The sequence below is a fragment of the Triticum aestivum genome, chromosome 3B, assembly GCF_018294505.1.
Source record: "Triticum aestivum cultivar Chinese Spring chromosome 3B, IWGSC CS RefSeq v2.1, whole genome shotgun sequence".
Taxonomy (NCBI): Eukaryota; Viridiplantae; Streptophyta; class Magnoliopsida; order Poales; family Poaceae; genus Triticum; species Triticum aestivum.
The window spans coordinates 696,499,691-696,524,477 of record NC_057801.1 but is presented as its reverse complement, the minus strand read 5'-3'; positions in this window follow the sequence as shown (position 1 = coordinate 696,524,477).

The window sequence follows — 24,787 nt, the reverse complement described above, 5'->3', positions numbered from 1 at the left end:
CAATGCGCATGATGCTATGATATGAAATGCAAGACATGAACAAAATGCAAAACAAAAGACAAAAACCCAACCACGGAGGAAATAACATATCACATAGCCGGAAATGGCAAGAGTTGGAGTTACAAATATGGAAAGTTGTATCCGGGGCGTTACATCTCCGCCCCAGCCTACATGGTCCCGGTTCGAGTCGGGCTTGCCACCTATAATGGTGGAGAGCAAGCGGAGAGCGTCCCCAATCCCTCCAAAGGAGAGCGGGTATGCGTTGTCCCTTATTTGATAAGAGGGCTCGGATTTCCAATTCATCCGTTTCTCCGGGGGCTCCTGGAATTCTACGTTCTCCAGTTGCACAACCTTACACATGCCTCCATATTGCATATTGCGGGCTTCGTAGCCCTTTGCGAGCTGTTTTTGGGCATCAAGGCTCATTTCACGCTGTGGAAGAAGCTGTTCTGCCTTGTGCCCCGTTCTCAGGAGGGGTCAATATATCAAGTGGGCGGAGCCGAACTATGGCGCATTGCCGGGACCGGATATCTATTCGGAACCCCAAAGAAGGCGTCCGAAGACTGGCCTTCAAAATGGTTTTATATAGAAGATGTCCCCCTATCGGACCCTGTTCGGATCGGCCTCCCTGAGTTCCATAATGCTCCTTTGAATAAGCACCTAAGCTGGCGTCCATGGAGCCCTCAGAAGGAAAATGACAAGGACGTCCTTTACCTGATGAGCCGGATAAGGTTGTTAGCTCATTCCGTACTGACCATGATCAAGGTCATGGCCACATGCATTATGAGGGGGGTGCAGCCGCTTCGGTATAGAGGCCACCCCATGTGGGATTTCAACGGGGAGGACGACGCCACTCGGTGCAGCCGTAAGGGGTCGGAATCGGCTGCCGCTCTAATAAAGATCTTGTCCGCTTTGTACAAGGGAGAAGAGGAGGAATTCCTCCATGTCAACCCACGGGGCGGATTTTCTATGTACAATCCTCCAAGATGGGTAAGCGGACAGTTTCACTCGCCCATCCGTTTCATATTCCCATAGTTAAGTATTCAGTCTAGCAATTCCAACGTAGGAGCTACGCCAGGCTGTAAAGGAGATAAACAGCCCTCCTCCACAACCCGAGGACCCGGAACGGTCCTTCGACCCAGACTCCCAAGAGGACCCGGACTTATCTGTGGAGCTGATCGATGGGGTATTTCATCAATTGATCAAGGACAACACCTTAGTGGCCATTACAGCCGATTATCCCGGACTACTTCCAGCCTCGCAAGTAACCGAGACCGAAGTCCCAGTACTTTTAAGATGATTCACCCGTGCTTATTTTTGTTCATCGTATACCAATGGCGTTTTTGCAGGGGAAGTCCTTGAGGCGGAGGGCCGAGCCTGCGGTAGCTAGCCAACAAGGGGCATCAAGGCCCAACAGGCTGAAAAGAAGTGCGGTCCGGATTGAGACACTGGCGCAACGGTATGGCGTGCCATTTTATTCCCAGGTTTTATTCCCTCAAGGCATACTAACGCTCGTGCTCTCTTCAGGAAAAAGAGTGCTCGCCGGACTATATCCGGAGAGGTTGCCGATCGCGCCTCCACCGGCCAGGCTCAAAGGCCGGGTCCGGAAGCGGAGGCGAACACGAGGCGCGCATCGGACGCTCCTCCGACAGAGGATGTAGACGGGCTGTCTGCCACCAATTCCGAGGTGGAGAGTGCCATGAACCACAGGCGTCGCCGAACAGTTCTTCGTGACGCTTGTTTCTCCCAAGAGGCATTGGATGCCTTCAATACGGGAGATGCGTACCTCCGTGCCGCTCAAAATGGTCTAGCTAGAGCCACAGAGCAGTATGTAAAAGACATACGGGTGAGAAAATTTGACGGTTATATATGTCAGTAGCCCCCGAGACTTGAAATAGTTAGAATAACTGATTTAAGGATCATTTGTTATGCAGGATCTTATAGAAAAGAATACCCAACTGTCCTAGGAGCTGGAAGAGTACAAAGCCCAACTTGAGGCCACACTAGCCGCGGCGGGGGAGACCAAGGAGACCCCCTCTGGTAATATATGCTTCGAAAGATAAGTATGTTGTGAAGTGCGGCATGTGTGCAAATCTGACAATAACATTGCAGATGGCGCCAGAGTGGGTTCGGACAAGCAACAACTCTTGCGCCGGTTAAAGGCCGGCGAGAGCAAGAGAAGAATAATCTCCAAGATGCCACCACCCAGCTGAGTGAGGAACTAAAGGATGTTCATGCTCAGCTGTCGGACTCCGTGACGGAGAATCGGCGGCTTCGACGCGGCATTTTTAGTAAGTGCTTGAACGAACTTCGAAAAAGAGTTCGGCAAGGAAGTCGATTGACAGAGTTATGTCTGTAGGTATGCTGACAGGTCGGCCTGCAGAGGAAATGCCCAGTTCTACGGGTGACATTCTTCCCGAGCTCTCACAACTACACGAACGAGTTCGGCAGGTAATGCAAGGCGTCGCCCAGGCCTTGTGGCCATCCGTCCCCATGCCCGAAGGCCTTGGAGAGCTTGCAGACAAGCTGAAGTGTAACGCCCCGGATACAACTTTCCATATTCGTAACTCCATCTCTTTCCTTTTCCGGAGATGATATATATTATTTCCTCCGTGGTTGGATTTTGTCTGTTGTTTTTGCATTTTGTTCTTGTTATGCATCTCGTCTCATGTCATCATTCGCATTGCATCGGCATCGTTTTCATAAAACTTGCATCCGCTCGTAGTTGCCGTGTCCCCCATTGCTTTTGTTGGCCGTTCCGAGACCAATCGGGTTTTCCATTCCCTCTTGTCAAACCAACTAACCTCTCTCAGACCCCCTCGTGTGCACGTCCGAAACTTGCCCGAACCCGAACCGGTCTGTCGTTACCGATGGATCCGGATCATCCCCTAACGTCTATAAAACATCTCCGTTTTCTTATTTGGACTCCCTGTCTATTTTATTCTCGACCGTTCGATTTTGATCGAAGGGTACATTTTGCCCTAAGCTAGTCCACCTAGCTATTTAAACAGTCTAATCCTAGAAACTAGGAACCTGTCCCATCCATCCACTCGTTCCCGAGCCGCCGCCACCCTTGGTCTCCTCCTCGAAATCTGCAGCGAGCCAACCCCATTCCTCCACCTCTCCCCTCCAATTCAGTCAACCAGATCTGATCTAGGTCGCCCTTCCATCCCGACCATCGGATCGAAGATCCGATGACCGACAAAGCCTCCCGCGGCCCCCTGCTTCCCTCCCGCAGCTCAGCGCCCGCAACCGCCAGCCTCGCTGCGCCCGGGCCCGATCCATCGCCTTGCTCCCATGCGTCGCTGCCGGCCGCAAGCAGCGCCACCAGCAGGCCGTGCCCCTCGCCTTTGCCCTTCTCCTTCCTTCCTTCCTCTCCTCTTCTCAACTCCCTTGTACTCTCCTGCAACAGGTGTTCCTTGTGCCATGGAAGCCGCCAAGACCATCGTGCCAAGCTTCAAGTCCCACCGCCACTTCTTCGTCGGATCCGGACGGGACCGACCGGGTCTGCTCGTCCTCGCCGTCCCTTGCACTCGCCAAGTCCCGCCATGGACCTGCGCCCCGCCGGACCTCCTTCCTCCGCCCCAAGTCCCGTCACTGAGCTTCTGCCTCGGTCCTCCACTGCATCCGCGCTCCTGCATTCCATCCTCGAGACTGCCGTCGCCGGAACGGAGCTCCTCCGCCGCCCTGACCTCGGATCCGGTGGTTCTCGCGCCGCCCTCGCGCGTCCCCGTCACCAAGTCCGGCCGCGGCCGTTGCCCCTGCATCCCCTGCTTCTCGACGCTCGCCGCCCCTGTGCGTTGACCGCGCTGGCCAGCTGCGTGGGCTGTCAGCCGCGCCAGGCCCAGTGCCCTTCCTCTCCCAACCGGGCCCGGCCCGCAATGTGAGCAGTTTCCCCCAGCCCATTTCCGCCAGATTCATCCCATGTATTTGTTTTCATGCACTGCGAGTTTTAACATTTATCCAGAGACTGCCAGTTTTACAGAAAAGACCCTCATGTTCATGCATTTATATCTCTCAATCCGTGCATCGGATTAAAATGATATATATATGAAAAGTGCTTAGAATTTCATCTAGTTTCATAATATGCAACTTTCATCCATGTTTAAAATGCTTAAAATGTTGTTTGTTTAAATTTGCTCAAATGCCATGTTAAAATGCTTTAATTCATAACTAAATAACCGTAGCTCGGTTTTAAATAAACTTTATATGTAAATGGGGTGGAAAAATGCATAGATTAACTTGGTGCACTTTGTTTTGCTGTTTAACAACTTTAAAAATATGTTTTAGGGCAGAACAGTAGCTAATTCAAAATATGCACATGGGGATTTTCCAGAATTATTGTTTGTTGTTCCAGCCTCATTTAAACTTGCCTAAATAGTTAGTTTTATTATGCTTCACCTCTTCCCATGTTAATCAACATTTAATATTGTTGGGTACCTAAACGGGAGCTAACTAAATATTTGAATGTGGTGTTTTGTCAATATGCAACTCGTTGCATATTGAGCTCCACTTAATTTGTAGTGTTGTTTGTGCACTTTGCCATGCCATGCCTCTTTAAACCGGTCATGCATCATATTTGTTTGTGCATCATGCCATGTTTATGCTTGTGTGTTTACCATGTTGTTTGCTTCTTTCCGGTTTGCTTCTCTCGTTAGCTTCGGTTTCGTTCCGGAGTTGTGAGGATTCGTTCGACCACGTCCGCTTGTCTTCTTCATGGATTCGTTCTTCTTCCTTGCGGGATCTCAGGCAAGATGACCGCTACCCTGGATCTCACTACTATCATTGCTATGCTAGTTGCTTCGTTCTATCGCTTTGCTGCGCTACCTATCTTTTGCTTATCAAGCCTCCCCAAATTGCCATGTCAGCCTCTAACCTTTTGCACCCTTCCTAGCAAACCATTGCTTGGCTATGTTACCGCTTTTGCTCAGCCCCTCTTATAGCATTGTTAGTTGCAGGTGAAGTTGAAGATTGCCCCATGATGGACAGGATTATGTTGGGATATCACAATATCTCTTATTTAATTAATGCATCTATATACTTGGTAAAGGATGGAAGACTCGGCCTTATGCCTGGTGTTTTGTTCCACTCTTGCCGCCCTAGTTTCCGTCATACCGGTGTTATGTTCCCGGATTTTGCGTTCCTTACGCGGTTGGGTGATTTATGGGACCCCCTTGACAGTTCGCTTTGAATAAAACTCCTGCAGCAAGGCCCAACCTTGGTTTTACCATTTGCCTCACCTAGCCCTTTTTCTCTTGGGTTTCCAGAGCCCGAGGGCCATCTTTATTTTAACCCCCCCCCCCCCGGGCCAGTGCTCCTTCGAGTGTTGGTCCGAAATGAGCAGCCTACGGGGCCACCTTGGGGAAACTCGAGGTCTGGTTTTACTCGTAGCTTGACTTATCCGATGTGCCCTGAGAACGAGGTACGTGCGACTCCTATCGGGATTTGTCGGCACATCGGGCAGCTTTGCTGGTCATGTTTTACCATTGTCGAAATGTCTTGTAAATCGGGATTCCGAGTCTGATCGGGTCTTCCTGGGAGAAGGTATATCCTTCGTTGATCGCGAGAGCTTATCATGGGCTAAGTTGGGACACCCCTGCAGGGTATAAACTTTCAAAAGTCGTGCCCGCGGTTATGTCGCAGATGGGAATTTGTTAATGTCCGGTTGTAGATAACTTGACACCAGATCTGAATTAAAATGCATCAACCGTGTGTGTACCCATGATGATCTCTTTTCGGCGGAGTCCGGGAAGTGAACACGGTTTTGGGTTATGTTTGATGTAAGTAGGAGTTCAGGATCACTTCTTGATCATTGCTGGTCTCACGAACGTTCCGCTTGCTCTCTTCTCGCTCTTATTTGCGTATGTTAGCCACCATATATGCTTAGTCGCTGTTGCAGCCTCACCACTTTACCCCTTCCTTTCTCTTTAAGCTTTGCTAGTTTTGATACCCATGGTAATGGGATTGCTGAGTCCTCGTGGCTCACAGATTACTACAACAACAGTTGCAGGTACAGGTTGTGCGATGATCATGACGCGAGAGCGAAGTTTGCTTGTTTTGGAGTTCTTCTTCTGCTTCTTCTTCGGTCAGGGGATAGGTTCCAAGTCGGCAGCCTGGGCTAGCGGGGTGGATGTCGTTTGAGTTTCTGTTTGTGTTTCATCCTTAGTCGGATGTTGCTCTTATGTATTGTGATGTTGTATTCGTGTGGCATTGTATGCCTCTTGTATGTATCCCCATCTATTATGTAATGTTGATGTAATGATATCCACCTTGCAAAAGCGTTTCAATATGCGGTTCTATCCTTGGTGGGACCTTCGAGTCTCTTTAGGATAGTATCGCATATTGGGCGTGACAAGTGGGTAATCAGAGCCTCGACCGACCATAGGAGCCCCCTTGATTGTTGGCCGATGTTGAGTCTAGAAGAAAACTATTTTTGAGTCTTAGGATTGTATATATCGGAGTGTAGGATTATTTTTACTCCCCAGCCCCTTCGTCGCTCTGGTGAGGTCTCCTGACGTAGATGTTTTGACTTTCCTCTCCTCAAATTTCACTAAAAAAAATTTAGGATCACGCGGGTATCTTGGAATCGTTCCGATGGTTTTGTGATGAGAACATTGTTCTTGGTGCCTCCTGTCTATTATGTGGCATTAACCCGGGGATCTGAGCTTCGAGGTGTTGTCGTCACAATTTTATTGTTGCAGTTCTGGAATACCTGAGTTTTGCCGACATCGAAAATCTCTTTTATGCAGTTGTTGGTGAGATAACCTCGATGTCACCCAGTACTGGGGAGTTCGGGAGTATTGCCATAACTCGTATAACGGATGCTTTTCGAAGGTTGAGGTACATGATTTCCGGAGGTTTCTTGGTTATGTGTTGACGGATGGATACAACTGGATGTAGGTATTGTTAGTTTGGGTGAGATATATTGCTTCCCCTGTATCCCCAACACCAGATTGCATAACCAGACAGTTTCGGGAGTTTTATAGGTGGGAATTCATGTAGCTCTTAGAATATCTTTCCGACAGATGCATGATATGGGATTGGGTAAATCTCTATCATATGTATTTGTTCCGGCTTATTTTGCAAGCCAAATCCTTTGTTTTGTTTTATTTGTGGTATTCGAGTTGCTTCGAAGTCAAATGTTGAATCCATACCTTTCAAGTGGCATTCTCATATTTCTATGGGAGTGATACTCCTTTTGATCATCGAGATTGTCATGTCAATTCTTTCCAACCGGTGTGCTTCTCTTCAGGTGGATCCGATCATTTCAACATTCGCGAGATCAATTCTAAGTTTTCTCAACGGTATCGGTTTCATTCGTCCCCAAGTTTCCTTTGTTTTCCCGCCCTCCCACCCTTTTCTTCAAGGACTCAGATTTCTTAATCAAGTATCCTTTTATTGATGGGAAGTCTCTCCATTTTTCTTCCGTCAATGTACTTATCCGGTGATTCTCATGAAGATACTAACGGAGCTTCAAGTTCATTATTCTTCGTCTCTTTTCTTCTCCGGTGGATTAATTTCAAGTTTTGGTGTTGATCATATCTCTTCCTTTTGTTTCACATATCTTCCCATGTGAATTTCTTATCCAAGGCTCTCTTATTTATTCGCCTCTCCCAGTTCATATCCGGAGTGTTGAAGATATCTCGGAAGATTCGTGTTTCCATTCAATCCATTTAATTCAACCGGTGCAATCCCCCCTTTCAATCTAGTTCAACGGTGTTTTCTTTTAGTGGGCCCTAACCCACAGGTCTTTTCCCAGGATCTTACCTGACTCTTCTAATTTTCCTCGAGCCATTCCCAAATTCTTTTCCAAGTTTGATGTAAGAATGAATTTTCATCAGTCATATTCCTTCTCCAAGGTCGCTTTCAAATCATTTTCATCTTTGGCTCAATCTTTCCTCTTTTAATCCTTCCGAAGTGCCTCAACAATTTGGTGGTGTTTCTCCTTGTCATTCTCGGATTTTGAAGATCGAAGAAGAGTTCCTCTTAAATCCTTACCCGTTCTTCCAGAGATTCATGGTTCTAGCTTGATGTCATCCTCATAATTGTTTTCGATTGTGAGAGTTCTTTTCACCCATCCAAAGCATTTTGTGAGTTCTTTCCATTTTATTCCTACGAAGGCCATCATTTCGGGTTTATTCATTCTCAGCTTTTAGCTCTCCTTCATATTCTACCGGTGCACCATTCAAGTATTCTCTAATATGCTCATGATCTCTTCGTTCACTTGTATCTAAATTCCCTCAAGTATCTTCATTCATTCTCTAATTCTTACCGGTGATTCACCCCTTTACTTCGTTCGTTTTCAATTCTTACGGTGGTTCCTTCAACATTTCTCTTCCTTCGTTATCATATCAATTCATTCATTCTTTCCAATCCCACCGGTGGTTCGTTGAAGACCTTCCCAAGTTTGCGCCATATCTATCTTAATCCTTTTTACGAGAATAAGTAGTATGCCAAATCCGTTGCTTGTCATCAATTTAAATTGGTGAAGGATAGGCATAACGTAATTCTTATTATTGTTTCATCCATGTGATCTAGTTTCTTCTTTCCAGAGTTGTTCATCATGTCTCATTTCCCGGTTCGAGATGTTTCATCTTTTCATTTCCGGAGTTCCATGTTTTCTCGGTTATATCATCGCAAAGCTCCATCTAAATCATCGCAAGGCTTCACCTTGTGTTTTCAACTTCTCTTTCTTTCTATCATCCTGATATTACCAGAATTATTCATGGAGGCTCTACATGATGGTTCATCAAGGATTCCTTTCATTCTCATTTTGTTCTTCAAGATTTCTCTCGAAGTTATGACCCGCCAAGCTATACTCAAAAGTAAACATGGTGCTCAACACATGTTTTGTTTTGAGGAGTTCAAGCATTCTTCATCTTGCATCCGAAGTGCAATTCTTCCTACCTTATCTTTTGAGGTGGTGTTATGTCACTCTTGACAATTTCCTTCATGGATCATGATTCATTGTCAAGAATGAGGTATTTTAAATCCATCAATCTCTTTGTTGGAGTTATCTTGTGTCAGATTTCACCTAAAGCTTTCCCTAAGGAATATTGCTAATTATGGTGCTATCAATGATCCGAGTTTTCTCCTGTCCTGTCGGCGAAAGAAGTTTTCATCTCCTTGCTGAACTCAACCAATCAATTTTTTCGTTAGTGGTCGGTTGTCACCTCATCATTTTGAGATGTTTGCCATAAGCCCACAACAAGCTTGTGCCTTTCGTTGTTGATTTTTCAACAACACCGTTCAATTATTCTTTGCAAGGGTGCTTTCCAAGCTCATTTGTGGAAGAAGTTGGTTTTTCTTCTCCATTCTTTTATTGCAATGATCTATCTTCTATTCTTTCTTCCGAAGGCATGGTGATGTTGCTCTCGTTGACCCATCATCTCGTTTTGTCAAGATCATGTTATTCTCTTGCTTATCCATTTAACCTGGGTGTTGTGTTCTAATTCAAGTTCTTTCATCTTGTCAAGTTTTGCTTCTCTTTTCAACCGGAGTGCTATCTGAAATTCTTCTTACCCATTATGTCATTATTTCAATAGTTCCGGAGGCAGTGTGTTGTTGATTTCATCAAGTATCATCCCATCTTCTTAAGTTCATGTTCTATTCCTTCCATGTTCAACCGGAGTGCTGCTCGAATTCTTCCTCTCTCATCTTGTTTTAACCGGAGTGGTTTCGAATTCTATCTTGTCCATTACACTCTTGATTCATGTCTTTGCAACCTTCAAGTTCTCGTAAGGTTCCTTGTTCCTCTTTTATAAGGATTGTTTGCAATCTCATTCATCTCTGTTGTACTCTTTCTTTTAAATTGCTCAACCTCTCAAGGTTCGTGGTTTCACTCGTTCGTCAAAGAAGCAACTTAGTTTTACCTTTTCTCTTCATGTTCCGTTTCTCTCCGGTGCCATCCTAGATCTCGGGACGAGATCCTCTCGTAGTGGTGGAGTGTTGTAACGCCCCGGATACAACTTTCCATATTCGTAACTCCATCTCTTGCCTTTTCCGGAGATGATATATATTATTTCCTCCGTGGTTGGGTTTTGTATGTTGTTTTGCATTTTGTTCTTGTTATGCATCTCGTCTCATGTCATCATTCGCATTGCATCGGCATCGTTTTCATAAAACTTGCATCCGCTCGTAGTTGCCGTGTCCCCCCTTGCTTTTGTTGGCCGTTCCGAGACCAACCGGGTTTTCCATTCCCTCTTGTCAAACCAACTAACCTCTCTCAGACCCCCTCGTGTGCACGTCCGAAACTTGCCCGAACCCGAACCGGTCTGTCATTACCGATGGATCCGGATCATCCCCTAACGTCTATAAAACATCTCCGTTTTCTTATTTGGACTCCCTGCCTATTTTATTCTCGACCGTTCAATTTTGATCGAAGGGTTCATTTTGCCCTAAGCTAGTCCACCTAGCTATTTAAACAGTCTAACCCTAGAAACTAGGATCCTGTCCCATCCATCCACTCGTTCCCGAGCCGCCGCCACCCTTGGTCTCCTCCTTGAAATCTACAGCGAGCCAACCCCCTTCCTCCACCTCTCCCCTCCAATTCAGTCAACCAGATCTGATCCAGGCCGCCCTTCCATCCCGACCATCGGATCGAACATCCGACGACCAACAGAGCCTCCCGCAGCTCCCTGCCTCCCTCCCACAGCTCAGCGCCCGCAACCGCCAGCCTCGCTACACCTGGGCCCGATCCATTGCCTTGCTCCCTTGCGTCGCCGCCGGCCGCAAGCAGCACCACCAGCAGGCCGTGCCCCTCGCCTCTGCCCTTCTCCTTCCTTCCTTCGTCTCCTCTTATCAACTCCCTTGTACTCTCCTGCAACAGGTGTTCCTTGCGCCATGGAAGCCGCCAAGACCACCGTGCCAAGCTTCAAGTCCCACCGCCACTTCTTCGTCGGATCCGGACGGGACCGACCGGGTCTGCTCATCCTCACCGTCCCTTGCACTCGCCTAGTCCCGCCGTGGACCTGCGCCCCGCCGGACCTCCTTTGTCCGCCCAAAGTCCCGTCGCTGAGCTTCTGCCTCGGTCCTCCACCGCATCCGCGCTCCTGCCTTCCATCCTCGAGACTGCCGTCGCCGGGAACGGAGCTCCTCCGCCGCCCTGACCTCGGATCCAGTGGTTCTCGCGCCGCCCTCGCGCGTCCCCGTCGCCAAGTCCGGCCGCGGTCGTTGCCCCTGCATCCCCTGCTTCTTGACGCTCGCCGCCCCTGTGCGTTGACCGCGCTGGCCAGCTGCGTGGGCTGCCAGCCACGCCAGGCCCAGCGCGCTTCCTCTCCCAACCGGGCCCGGCCCTCAATGTGAGCAGTTTCCCCCAGCCCAGTTCCGCCAGATTCAGCCTATGTATTTTTTCCATGCGCTGCGATTTTTAACATTTATCAAGAGACTGCCAGTTTTACAGAAAAGACCCTCATGTTCATGCATTTATATCTCTCAAACCGTGCATCGGATTAAAATGATATATATATGAAAAGTGCTTAGAATTTCATCTAGTTTCATAATATGCAACTTTCATACATGTTTAAAATGCTTAAAATGTTGTTTGTTTAAATTTGCTCAAATGCCATGTTAAAATGCTTTAATTCATAACTAAATAACCGTAGCTCGGTTTTAAATAAACTTTATATGTAAATGGGGTGGGAAAATGCATAGATTAACTTGGTGCACTTTGTTTTGCTGTTTAACAACTTTAAAAATATGTTTTAGGGCAGAACAGTAGCTAATTATAAATATGCACATGGGGATTTTCCAGAATTATTGTTTGTTATTCCAGCCTCATTTAAACTTGCCTAAATAGTTAGTTTTATTATGCTTCACCTCTTCCCATGTTAATCAACATTTAATATTGTTGGGTACCTAAACGGGAGCTAACTAAATAGTTGAATGTGATGTTTTGTCAATATGCAACTCGTTGCATATTGAGCTCCACTTAATTTGTAGTGTTGTTTGTGCACTTTGCCATGCCATGCCTCTTTAAACCGGTCATGCATCATATTTGTTTGTGCATCATGCCATGTTTATGCTTGTGTTTTTACCATGTTGTTTGCTTCTTTCCGGTTTGCTTCTCTCGTTAGCTTCGGTTTCGTTCCGGAGTAGTGAGGATTCGTTCGACCACGTCCGCTTGTCTTCTTCATGGATTCGTTCTTCTTCCTTGTGGGATCTCAGGCAAGATGATCGCTACCCTGGATCTCACTACTATCATTGCTATGCTAGTTGCTTCGTTCTATCGCTTTGCTGTGCTACCTATGTTTTGCTTATCAAGCCTCCCCAAATTGCCATGTCAGCCTCTAACCTTTTGCACCCTTCCTAGCAAACCATTGCTTGGCTATGTTATCGCTTTTGCTCAGCCCCTCTTATAGCGTTGTTAGTTGCAGGTGAAGTTGAAGATTGCCCCATGATGGACAGGATTATGTTGGGATATCACAATATCTCTTATTTAATTAATGCATCTATATACTTGGTAAAGGGTGGAAGACTCGGCCTTATGCCTGGTGTTTTGTTCCACTCTTGCCGCCCTAGTTTCTGTCATACCGGTGTTATGTTCCTGGATTTGGCGTTCCTTACGCGGTTGGGTGATTTATGGGACCCCCTTGACAGTTCACTTTGAATAAAACTCCTCCAGCAAGGCCCAACCTTGGTTTTACCATTTGCCTCACCTAGCCCTTTTTCCCTTGGGTTTCCGGAGCCCGAGGGTCATCTTTATTTTAACCACCCCGGGCCAGTGCTCCTTCGAGTGTTGGTCCGAAATGAGCAGCCTGCGGGGCCACCTTGGGGAAACTCGAGGTCTGGTTTTACTCATAGCTTGACTTATCCGGTGTGCCCTGAGAACGAGGTACGTGCGACTCCTATCGGGATTTGTCGGCACATCGGGCGGCTTTGCTGGTCTTGTTTTACCATTGTCGAAATGTTTTGTAAACCGGGATTCCGAGTCTGATCGGGTCTTCCTGGGAAAAGGTATATCCTTCATTGATCGCGAGAGCTTATCATGGCTAAGTTGGTACACCCCTGCAGGGTATAAACTTTCGAAAGCCGTGCCCGCGGTTATGTGGCAGGTGGGAATTTGTTAATGTCCGGTTGTAGATAACTTGACACCAGATCCGAATTAAAACGCATCAACCGTTTGTGTAGTCGTGATGGTGTCTTTTCGGCGGAGTCCGGGAAGTGAACACAGTTTTGGGTTATGTTTAACGTAAGTAGGAGTCAGGATCACTTCTTGATCATTGCTGGTCTCACGACCATTCCGCTGGCTCTCTTCTCGCTCTTATTTGCGTATGTTAGCCACCATATATGCTTAGTCGCTGCTGCAGCCTCACCACTTTACCCCTTCCTTTCCCTTTAAGCTTTGTTAGTCTTGATACCCATGGTAATGGGATTGCTGAGTCCTCGTGGCTCACCGATTACTACAACAACAGTTGCAGGTACAGGTTGTGCGATGATCATGACGCGAGAGCGAAGTTTGCTTGTTTTGGAGTTCTTCTTCTGCTTCTTCTTCGATCAGGGGATAGGTTGCAGGTCGGCAGCCTGGGCTAGCAGGGTGGATGTCGTTTGAGTTTCTGTTTCTGTTTCGTCCTTAGTCGGATGTTCCTCTTATGTATTGTGATGTTGTATTCGTGTGGCATTGTATGCCTCTTGTATGTATCCCCATCTATTATGTAATGTTGATGTAATGATATCCACCTTGCAAAAGTGTTTCAATATGCGGTTCTATCCTTGGTGGGACCTTTGAGTCTCTTTAGGATAGTATCGCATATTGGGCGTGACATGAAGGGAGCGCGGCGGCGCTTCCGATTATGGAAGATATCGGCCTGCCATCAAGGTGCCAGGGAGGCCTGGGCCATGGTGAAGACGTGGTACATGAAGGCTGACCCAAACCACATGGCCGAGGTCGGACCTGTGGGGCCCGATGGGAAGGAGATCCCTGTGATTTTAGTGTACGACCAGGTAGAGTTGGCCGCCAAATATTCCCAACGGGACTGTAAACTAGATAGCCTGTTGGATGGTATTGAAGAGGAATATACCCAGTCAAATTGACTATGTAATTTAAGATGACATGTAAAATGCCTTCTAGCCGGATTATAGGTCGTTTGTCATGGCGGACCTTTTTGCTTCAACCTCGGGACCTGATAGTCCGGAGTGTGTCCGAATACCCTCTCGGTTATGTAAGAACTGGGGCATGCATGGAGACCAGACGTAGGGGTCATTACTGCTTGAACAGACAAGTGCCGAACTAGTTATGTTATATTACATGGTTAGTAAGAAACATCTTCGAGGGAGAATAGTTCCGTTAGGGGTTCCTTTCCCTGGGAGGCATGCCCTAAAGTGCATGTCCGCACTGCGAAAAAAAAGTAGAAAAGCATCTGTGGGCGGATAAATAAACGAGTGTGAAATCATCTTTAGGTCACCGACCGAATATTCCCTTAAGAACGCTAGCTTTCGGCTTCACCCAGTCTGAGGTACACATCCGGCTGACCCGGCAGTAACAATCGCAGAGGTGCTCCCTTTACCGCCTAGCCGAACAATCGGGAACGTAGGGGTAAGCACAGGAGCCAGGAAACCCAGCTTGGCCAAAACTTAAGTCATATCGATGCATATAATGGTGAATAAAAGGTACATGCGAAAGTGTGACACATGTGTTGGGCATGAGGCCCGTATAAACAAGCTTCTATTAGAGAAGCCCCCAGGTATAATGAGCGCGGATAGCGCGTCAATTGTGTGTGAACAAGGCGCGAACGAGCCCTTAAAGGCTGTAAGAGAAAAGGAGGGAGAAGGAGAGAAATATAAGACAGCTAATGTGTAAAAAATAGACAGAGGAAGGAGATGAACATAGAGTCCGGCGCTAGGCGTAGAATCTTCATAGACGGGCTGCGTTCCATGGGTTCGGCTCGAGTCAGTTATCCGATGCATCTCGCAGATGGTACGCTCCACCAGTAAGGACTTGGTCAATTATGAAGGGACCTTCCCATTTGGGCTTGAGTTTGTCCTTTTTCTTGTCCGGCAGGCGTAGAACTAAGTCGCCAACATTGTAAGTTTTGGCCCGTACTTCTCTGCTTAGATATCTTCGAGCCTGCTGTTGATAGAATGCGGAACGGGCTTTTGCCACGTCGCACTCCTCCTCCAAGGCGTCCAAACTGTCCTGCCGATCGAGTTCGGCTTCTTTTTCTTTGTACATGCGCACGCGAGGTGACTCATGAATTATGTCGCAGGGCAGAACTGCCTCTGCGCCATATACCATAAAGAATGGTGTGAATCAGGTGGTGCGATTCAGCGTGGTCCGCAGCCCACAGAGTACGGAGTCGAGCTCCTCTACCTAGTGCGTGTTAGATTCCTTGAGGGACCGCACTAATCTGGGTTTGATGCCGCTCATGATTAGACCATTTGCTCGCTTGACTTGACCGTTAGTTTGTGGGAGATAGACTGAAGCGTAGTCGAGCTTGATGCCCATGTTTTTGCACCAGAGTTTGACCTCATCGGCCGCAAAGTTCGTGTCGTTATCAGTGATGATGATGTGGGGGATGCTGTAACGGTGTACGACCCCTGATATGAAGTCTATCACCGTTCCGGATTCGGCCGTCTTAACAGGCTTGGCCTCTATCCATTTGGTGAATTTGTCCACCATGACCAGTAGGTATTTTTGCTTGTGGGTTCCTCCTTTAAGGGGTCCAACCATGTCAAGCCCCCAGACCGCGAAGGGCCACGTGATGGGTATAGTTTGGAGGGCGGTGGGTGGCATATGGCTTTGGTTAGCAAAGAGTTGGCAACCGACACATCATTGGACTAAGTCCTGAGCATATGCCCGGGCCGTCAGCCAATAAAATCCTATACGGAAGGCCTTGCTTACAAGGGCCCGGGCTGCGACGTGGTGCCCGCCGAGTCCGGCATGAATTTCAGCCAGAAGATTCTGCCCTTCCTCTTCGGAGATACACCTTTGAAGGACTCCGGTGGTGCTTTTCTTATAAAGCTCTCCTTCATGGACTTTATAGGCTTTAGATCGTCGCACTATGCAGCGTGCCTCGTTTTGGTCCTCGGGAAGTTCCTGCCTAGTTAGGTAGGCTAGGAATGGTTCTGTCCACGGGGCAATGACTGCCATTATTACGTGGGCTGAGGATGTTACTTCGTTGGCAGAGCCTCCCGTTGTGTCAGAATGTTCGGTGTCGGGCGGTGCGGTTGGGTCCGGGCTGTTATTTCCGGATTCCCCTTCCCATAATACGGATGGCTTGAATAGCCTCTCCAAGAAAATGTTGGGGGGGGACTGCATCGCGCTTTGCGCCGATGCGTGCCAAGACGTCTGCTGCCTGATTGTTTTCCCGGGCTATATGGTGAAATTCGAGCCCCTCGAACCGAGCTGACATTTTTAGGACGGTGTTGCGATAAGCTGCCATTTTCGGATCCTTGGCATCAAAGTCTCCATTTATTTGGGATATCGCGAGGTTCGAATCCCCACGCACCTCTAGGCGTTGGATGCCCATGGAGACTGCCATCCGGAGACCATGTAGAAGGGCCTCGTATTCGGCTGCGTTGTTGGAGTCCGTATACATTATCTGGAGTACGTATTGAACTGTATCTCCTGTTGGGGACGTCAGAACGACGCCAGCCCCCAGACCAGCTAACATTTTGGAGCCGTCGAAGTGCATGATCTAGTTGGAATATGTGTCGTACTCTTTAGGGAGTTCGGCTTCAGTCCATTCGGCGACGAAGTCGGCCAAAACTTGCGACTTGATAGCTCGCCATGGCTTATAGGTTATGTCGAACGGGAGGAGCTCAATGGCCCATTTGGCAATCTGGCCCATCGCGTCGCGGTTGTTTATAATATCGTTAAGAGGTACTTCGGAGGCTACTATTATCGAACACTCTTGAAAGTAGTGTCGCAACTTCCGGGATGCCATAAACACCGCGTACGCTATCTTTTGATAATGCGGGTACCGTGACTTGCATGGAGTGAGGATAGTGGACACGTAGTAAACTGGTTTTTGAAGGGGGAATTTGTGTCCGTCCGTTTCTCATTCGACGACGAGCACTGCGCTTACAACTTGATAAGTTGCCACAATGTATAATAGCATTGGTTCGCCGATGTTAGGCGCGGCCAGGACCGGGTTTGTTCCCAATATGGCTTTTATTTCTTTGAGTCCGGCCGTGGCAGCATCCGTCCACTCGAAGTGTTCGGTGCGCCGGAGGAGGCGATAAAGGGGTAATGCCTTTTCTCCCAAGCGGGAGATAAAGCGGCTTAGAGCCGCCACGCATCCAGTCAATTTTTGTATTTGTTTGAGGTCCTTTGGAATATCCAATTGTGACAGAGCTCAGATCTTGGCTGGGTTTGCTTCAATTCCTCTGCTGGATACAATGAAGCCCAAGAGCATTCTGGCTGGTATGCCGAAAACGCATTTTTCTGGGTTAAGCTTAATGTCATATGTTCGGAGGTTATCGAATGTGAGCCTCAAGTCGTCTACTAGAGTTTCGACTTGCTTGGTTTTGACGACCACGTCATCTACGTATGCTTCCACTGTTTTGCCGATCTGGTTTGCCAGACATGTCTGAATCATGCGCTGATATGTTGCGCCGGCGTTTTTGAGCCCGAAGGGCATTGTGTTGAAGCAGAATGGGCCGTATGGGGTGATGAATGCCGTTGCGGCTTGGTCTGGCTCTGCCATCTTAATTTGATGGTAGCCGGAGTATGCGTCGAGGAAACACAATGAATCATGTCCTGCGGTAGCATCGATAATTTGATCAATGCGGGGAGGGGGAAGGGATCCTTTGGGCAAGCCTTGTTGAGGTCCTTGAAATCGACGCATAGGCGCCAGGATTTGTCCTTCTTTGGTACCATCACCAGGTTTGCTAGCCAGTCCGGATGTTTTATATCTCTGATGAATCCGGCCTCCAGTAGTTTGGCTAGCTCCTCTCCCATGGCTTGTCTCTTAGGTTCGGAGAAACACCGAAGAGCCTGCTTGACAGGCTTGAATCCTTTTAGGATGTTTAGGCTGTGCTCGGCCAGCCTGCGTGGGATTCCTGGCATGTCTGAAGGGTGCCAGGCAAAAATGTCCCAATTTTCGCGTAGGAATTCTCGTAGTGCGGCGTCTACATCAGGGTTTAATTGCGCCCCGATGGAGGCCGTTTTTGTAGGGTCCGTTGGATGGACTTGGAATTTGACTATTTCGTCCGCCGGTTTAAAGGAGGTGGACTTGGATCTTTTATCGAGTATCACGTCGTCCCTGTTCACCGTGGAGCGCAGCGCAGTCAGTTCCTCGGCCGCTAGGGCTTCGGATAGTGCCTCAAGGGCCAGTGCGGCTGTCTTATTTTTGGCGCGGAGTGCTATGTCCGGGTCACTAGCAAGAGTGATGATTCCGTTGGGTCCGGGCATTTTGAGCTTCATGTACCCGTAATGGGGTATAGCTTGAAAAATTGTGAATGCCTCTCGCCCTAATAGAGCGTGGTATCCGCTGCTGAACGGGGCCACTTGAAACGTGACCTCCTCGGACCTGTAATTATCCGGCGTGCCGAACACCACATCCAGTGTGATTTTTCCTGTACAGCATGCTTCCCGACTGGGGATTATTCCTCTAAAGGTTGTGTTGCTTCGCTCAATGCGGCTCCAGTCTATTTCCATTTTTCGAAGGGTTTCCTCATAAATGAGGTTCAATCCGCTGCCACCGTCCATGAGTACCTTGGTAAGGCGAAAGCCGTCCACTATTGGACTGAGGACCAATGCGGCTGGTGCTCGGGCTGTTCGGAATTTAGGTTCATCACTGGCATTAAAGGTAATAGCCGTGTCACTCCATGGGTTTATTGTTGCTACTTGGTAGACTTCGGCAAGGCTGCGGAGTGTTCGTTTCCGCATATTATTTGATGCGAAAGTCTCGAAGACTGTTAATACCGTACTGGTATCCCTGGGCTGGTGCTCTGTGAATTCTGGAGTTAGAAGCTCCTCGCCACTTCTGGCCACCTGCCGGAGTATCCAACATGCTCTAAGGCTATGAGTTGGTGTGGCGCCCTCTGTACTATGAATTTTACAGGGTCCATTGAGCCATTCCTCCAGTACGGTTCCATGCCCTATAGAGGGTTTTTGCTTTTTGGTGTTTAACCCAGGTGCCTGGCGATAATGCACCCTTTTATTTCGGACTGGGGTTGTATTCAGGGCCGGATTGTCCCAAAATTTTATTTTGGTTTTCCAGGCGCTTTCCATCGCACAGTACTTTCGTACTATGGATGCCAAGTCGGCGAAGCGTGTAATTTCACGGTGACTTATGGCGTTGAGGATTCCATTGTCTGTGCAATTATTGCAGAAGAATGAAATTGCATCCTCCTCGTGGCAGTCCTCTATCATGTTCATAACCAGGAGGAATCTGGACCAGTAATGGTGTACTGTTTCTGCGGGCTCTTGCCGAATTTGGGATAGATCCCTTATATTTGGGTGGGCGGGTGAAATTAAATCCGGAACCTCGCCCAATCTGAGACTCAGGGGACAAGGAGTTTCTGAACTCGGAAGCTTGGGTTCTTGGATTTTGTCCAATGAATCTAGCCCGCTGCCTGACTTTAGGTTTAGGGATTGAGTGACGTCCTCCCCTCCGCGGCTATCCGGCTTGGAAGGATCGGGAATCCGGACATAACTAGTCCTTAAGATGGATGAAGGCTTGCCGCATTGCTCCTCCACCACTACGACACAGTGGGTGACCTAGGGAAAGTTAATCTCTCTCGGATCGGGTTTAGGCCCAATCTGATCATAGTCTGTAGCGACTCCCAGGGTGGTGATGCGATCCAAGAGCTCGTTGAAGGAAGAGAGCTCCATCGGATCTAACTACTTGGCGAGTTCCGAGTTGATGTGGAGATTGCTTTCGATGACTCGAGAAGTCATCATCGGCGCGGCGGCCGAACAGGCGGTCATAAGAAAACCGCCTAGCCAGAGAGTTTGGCCGATAGCCAAAGCTCCTTTAGTAACAGCGTCGTCTTTAAAGACGGGATGAGGCATCCTTCCTGATGGCGACGGCACAGCGGAACTCTCAATGAAAACACCAATGTCGGTGTCAAAACCGGCGGATCTCGGGTAGGGGGTCCCGAACTGTGCGTCTAGGCGGATGGTAACAGGAGACAAGGGACACAATGTTTTTACCCAGGTTCGGGCCCTCTCGATGGAGGTAAAACCCTACTCCTGCTTGATTAATATTGATGATATGGGTAGTACAAGAGTAGATCTACCACGAGATCAGAGAGGCTAAACCCTAGAAGCTAGCCTACGGTATGATTGTTGTTCGTCCTACCGACTAAAACCCTCCGGTTTATATAGACACCGGAGAGGGCTAGGGTTACACAGAGTCGGTTACAATGGGAGGAGATCTACATATCCGTATCTCCAAGTTTGCCTTCCACGCCAAGGAAAGTCCCATCCAGACACGGGACGAAGTCTTCAATCTTGTATCTTCATAGTCCAGGAGTCCGGCCAAAGGTTATAGTCCGGCTATCCGGACACCCCCTAAACCGGGACTCCCTCAGCCCACATGTCAGTGACCCAATGCACCTGGAGTTAAGTAAGCTTCGGAAAGGAGAAGAAGAGCTAGAGGTTACCGGCACATTTCAAGGAGTTAACCCGGGCAGGAGTCATCCTAAGGGGAAGATTACGTTGTTGGTGACGTTTGGGGGAGTCATCCTAAGGGGAAAATCACACCCCGAAGGACCCGTTCCCCTTGCTGCGTATTGATCACATTGTGGACTCCACGTCGGGGTGTGATTTGCTCTCCTTCCTGGATGCATACTCCAGGTATCACCAGATCTTCATGTCCAAGGAAGATGAGGAGAAGACGTCATCCATCACCCCATGTGGTACGTACTGCTTTGTCTACATGCCTTTCGGATTAAAGAGTGCCGGATCCACTTTTGCAAGAGCAGTCCAGATTGGTTTTGAGCCACAGTTGCATAGAAATAAAGAAGCTTATATGGATGATATTGTGGTTAAAACCAAGGATAAGGCCACCCTTGTCCAATATTTGGAGGAAACATTTGCTAAACTGCGCAAAATTAACTTGAACCTCAATCTAGAGAAGTGTGTATTTGGTGTTCCCTCCGGCAAGCTACTTGAATTCTTCATGTCCCATCAGGGTATCGAAGCCAAACCCAACAAGATCAAGGCCATTGAGTAGATCCAAGCGCCTGGGATAGTTAAGGATGTGAGGCGCTTGACGGGATGCATTGCAGCGCTATGCAGATTCATTTCCAAGTCTGCCGAGCGTGCCCTGCCGTTCTTTAAAATTTTGAAGAAGGCAGGGCCTATGAAGTGAACTCCGGAAGCAGATGCAGCCTTGCAGGAATCGAAGACCTACTTGTCGTCTGTGCCTACCTTGGTTGCACCTAGACCCCAAGAGCCGTTGTTGCCTTACTTGGCAGCAACCAACCAAGTGGTCAGTGCGACCTTAATAGCACAACAAGAAGTAGATGAGACAAAGAGTGGACATCCCACAACAGAGTTAGAAAAGGATCAGAACAATAATGTGCATGGCAACGAGAGCAACCCCAAGGACGTGACAAGGAAGAAAGTGGTGCAGCGCCCAGTATACTTCGTCAGCTCCTTGCAACAAGGAGCTAGATCGAGGTACTCTGGCATGCAAAAGTTGATCTTTGGCCTTGTCATGGCCTCAAGGAAATTGTGCCACTACTTCCAAGCCAATGAGATCATGATTGCTGCTCATTTTCCATTGCAAAGGATACTCCGAAACCCTGAGGCTACCAGCAGAATAGTGGACTGGGCTTTGGAGTTATCCAGCTTTGGTTTGAAGTTTAAGAGCACTTCAACTATTCAGAGCACGGCATTGGCATAGTTTATTGCCGAATGGACGCCTACCCCTGATGAGGAAGTAACAGAGACATCTCTCCCCGGCAAGGAATCAGCCCAAGAATTGATTATGTATTTTGATGGTGCCTTTTCCCTACAAGGTGCAGGGGCTGGCATGCTTCTCATTACCCCCTCCGGGAGCACTTGATGTACGTCGTCCAAATGCACTTTGCCTGGGGAGAAGCCACCAATAATATAGCTGAGTATGAAGGGCTCCTTGCCGGGCTCAGAATTTCCATGAAATTGGGAATCAAGAAACTGATTATTCAAGGAGATTCACAGCTTGTGGTGAGACAAGTCAACAACGATTATCAAAGTCCATTGATGGAGGCATAGGTCGAGGATGTGAGGAGATTGGACGAGCACTTTGATGGGTTGCAAACAGAGCACATACCTCGTGCAGAAAATGGCATAGTTGATCACCTATCAAAGTATATGCTGCATAAAAGCTTCCTGTGGAACCAAGAACTTTTGTTCTCTGTCTCACTCAACCCTCAGTATCCCCAGCAGCAATGGCCAGGAAAAGGAGAAAGTTGGACTCCGGCAAGCCTCTCCCGGCAGCGCCATGCACCCCCGGCAGGGCCTCTACCAGCAACTCGTTGATGACTGCCGGACCGCACCCTCCAGTCGGGCCTACGGCCTTCGCGGACGAGGTTTGTGCACATGCACTAGAGCAGGTGCCGCTAGTACTCGTTGCCGAGCCACATGCTCCAACTTGGGCAAGGCACGTTGTCCACTTTCTCCAAACCGGAGAACTTCCCGACGAAGCTGAAAGAGTAGCCCGGAGGGCCAGTATATACCAGTTTGTCGATGACACCCTATACAGAAGGATGCCCAATGGTGTGAAACTGAAGTGTATCTGCCGGGAAGAAGGAAAGGAACTGTTGGCTGAGACTCACAGAGGAATGTGCGGCTCACACATTAGATCAAGGGCATTAGTTGGGAAAGCATTCCGGCAAGGATTCTATTGGCCCACAGCCCTCCAAGATGTTGTTGAGCTCGTCACGACATGTGAAGCCTGCCAGTTCCATTCCAGGAGAACACACCTGCCTGCCCAAGCTCTTCAGACAATCGCTTTATCATGGCCATTTTTGGTTTGGGGGCTCGATATTCTCGACCCCTTCCCCAGTGCGAGTGGGGGCTTTGAATTCTTGTTCGTTGCCATCGACAAGTTTGCAAAGTGGATGGAAGTGACCATCGTGAGAAAGGTGACTGCTCAGTCAGCTATCAAGTTCTTGAAAGAATTGGTGTGTCACTTTGGAGTTCCGGCAAGGATCATCACTGACAACGGCACCCAGTTCACGAGTCGCGCCTTCATGCAATATGTTCATGCCCTCGGATGCAAGATCTCATTTGCTTCCGTGGCACATCCACGGAGCAATGGACAAGCTGAGAGGGCGAATGTTGCTGAAGTGTTACGGGGACTCAAAACAAGAACCTTTGATACGCTGCAGGAGCACGGCAGGCGGTGGATTGACGAGCTGCCGACAGTGCTCTGGTCCCTCAGAATGACACATTGGGCAGAAGTTGTTATCCCCATGGAACTCATTTATGGGTCCCCTCGGGTGCTTGCCTATGATGAAGTAGCGCAAGTTCAGCACCGGCGTAATGACGTTGTGCTACTCGAGGAGAACCGTCTCCGGGCTGCTACACATGTTGCACGCTATCAGCAAGCCCTGCGTCGCTATCATAACCGCAGGGTTCATGCCCGGTGTTATGAGGAAGGTGACCTTGTCCTTAGGCGCGTTCAGTCCGCCAAGGGTACACACAAGTTATCAACGAAGTGGGAAGGCCCTTACCGGGTAGTACGAGTGAAAGGATCGAGAAGAGGTGTCTAGAGGGGGGTGAATAGATCCTCAACAGAGAAATGTAGCAGTTTTTAATTTCTTCAAGTTAAGGTGGAGTTTTAGCACAAGTTTAAACATTCACAATACAATTCAAGCAAGCATGGCAAGAGTATATGAGTAGGGAAAGTAAATCATGCAAGTTGCAAGAAAGTAAAGGGATGGGATTGGAGTGTGCAAACGCAATTGGAGACATGGAGATTTTTGGCATGGTTCCGATAGGTGGTGCTATCGTACATCCACGTTGATGGAGACTTCAACCCACGAATGGCAACGGTTTCACGAGTCCACGGAGGGCTCCACCCAAGAAGGGTCCACGAAGAAGCAACCTTGTCTATCCCACCATGGCCATCGCCCACGAAGGACTTGCCTCACTAGGGTAGATCTTCACGAAGTAGGCGATCTCCTTGCTCGTACAAACTCCTTGGTTCAACTCCACAATCTTGTCGGAGGCACCCAAGTGACACCTAACCAATCTAGGAAACACCACTCTCCAAAAGGTAATAGATGGTGTGTTGATGATGAACTCATTACTCTTGTGCTTCAAATGATAGTCTCTCCAACACTCAACACTCTCTCATGGATATGGATTTGGTGGAAAGATGATTTGAGTGGAAAGCAACTTGGGGAAGGCTAGAGATCAAGATTCTTGTGGTTGGATTGTAATATCTTGGTCTCAACACATGAGTAGGTGGTTCTCTCTCAGAAAATGTATGCTGGAAGTGTAGGCACGTTCTGATGGCCCTCTCTTGAATGAAGAGTGGGTGGAGGGGTATATATAGCCTCCACACAAAATCTAGCTATTACACACAATTTACCAAACTCGATGGGACCGAATCGAGAAACTCGATCAGACCGATTTAGTTTAAAATGTGAACGTTAGGATTTTCGGTGGGACCAACATGATCAACTCGGTGGGGCCGATGTGCTATGGTTAGGGTAAAACCTCAACTCGGTTTGACCGATTACACAAACTCGATGGAACCAATTTTGGTAATAAAGTAAAACAGAGAATTGGTCAAGCGAATTCGGTGGGATCGATTGCATATCTCGGTGGGACCAAAATAGTTGCAACAGGCAACAGAGAGCTTGCAAGCCCATCTTGGTGAGACCGAGATCCCATTGGTGAGAC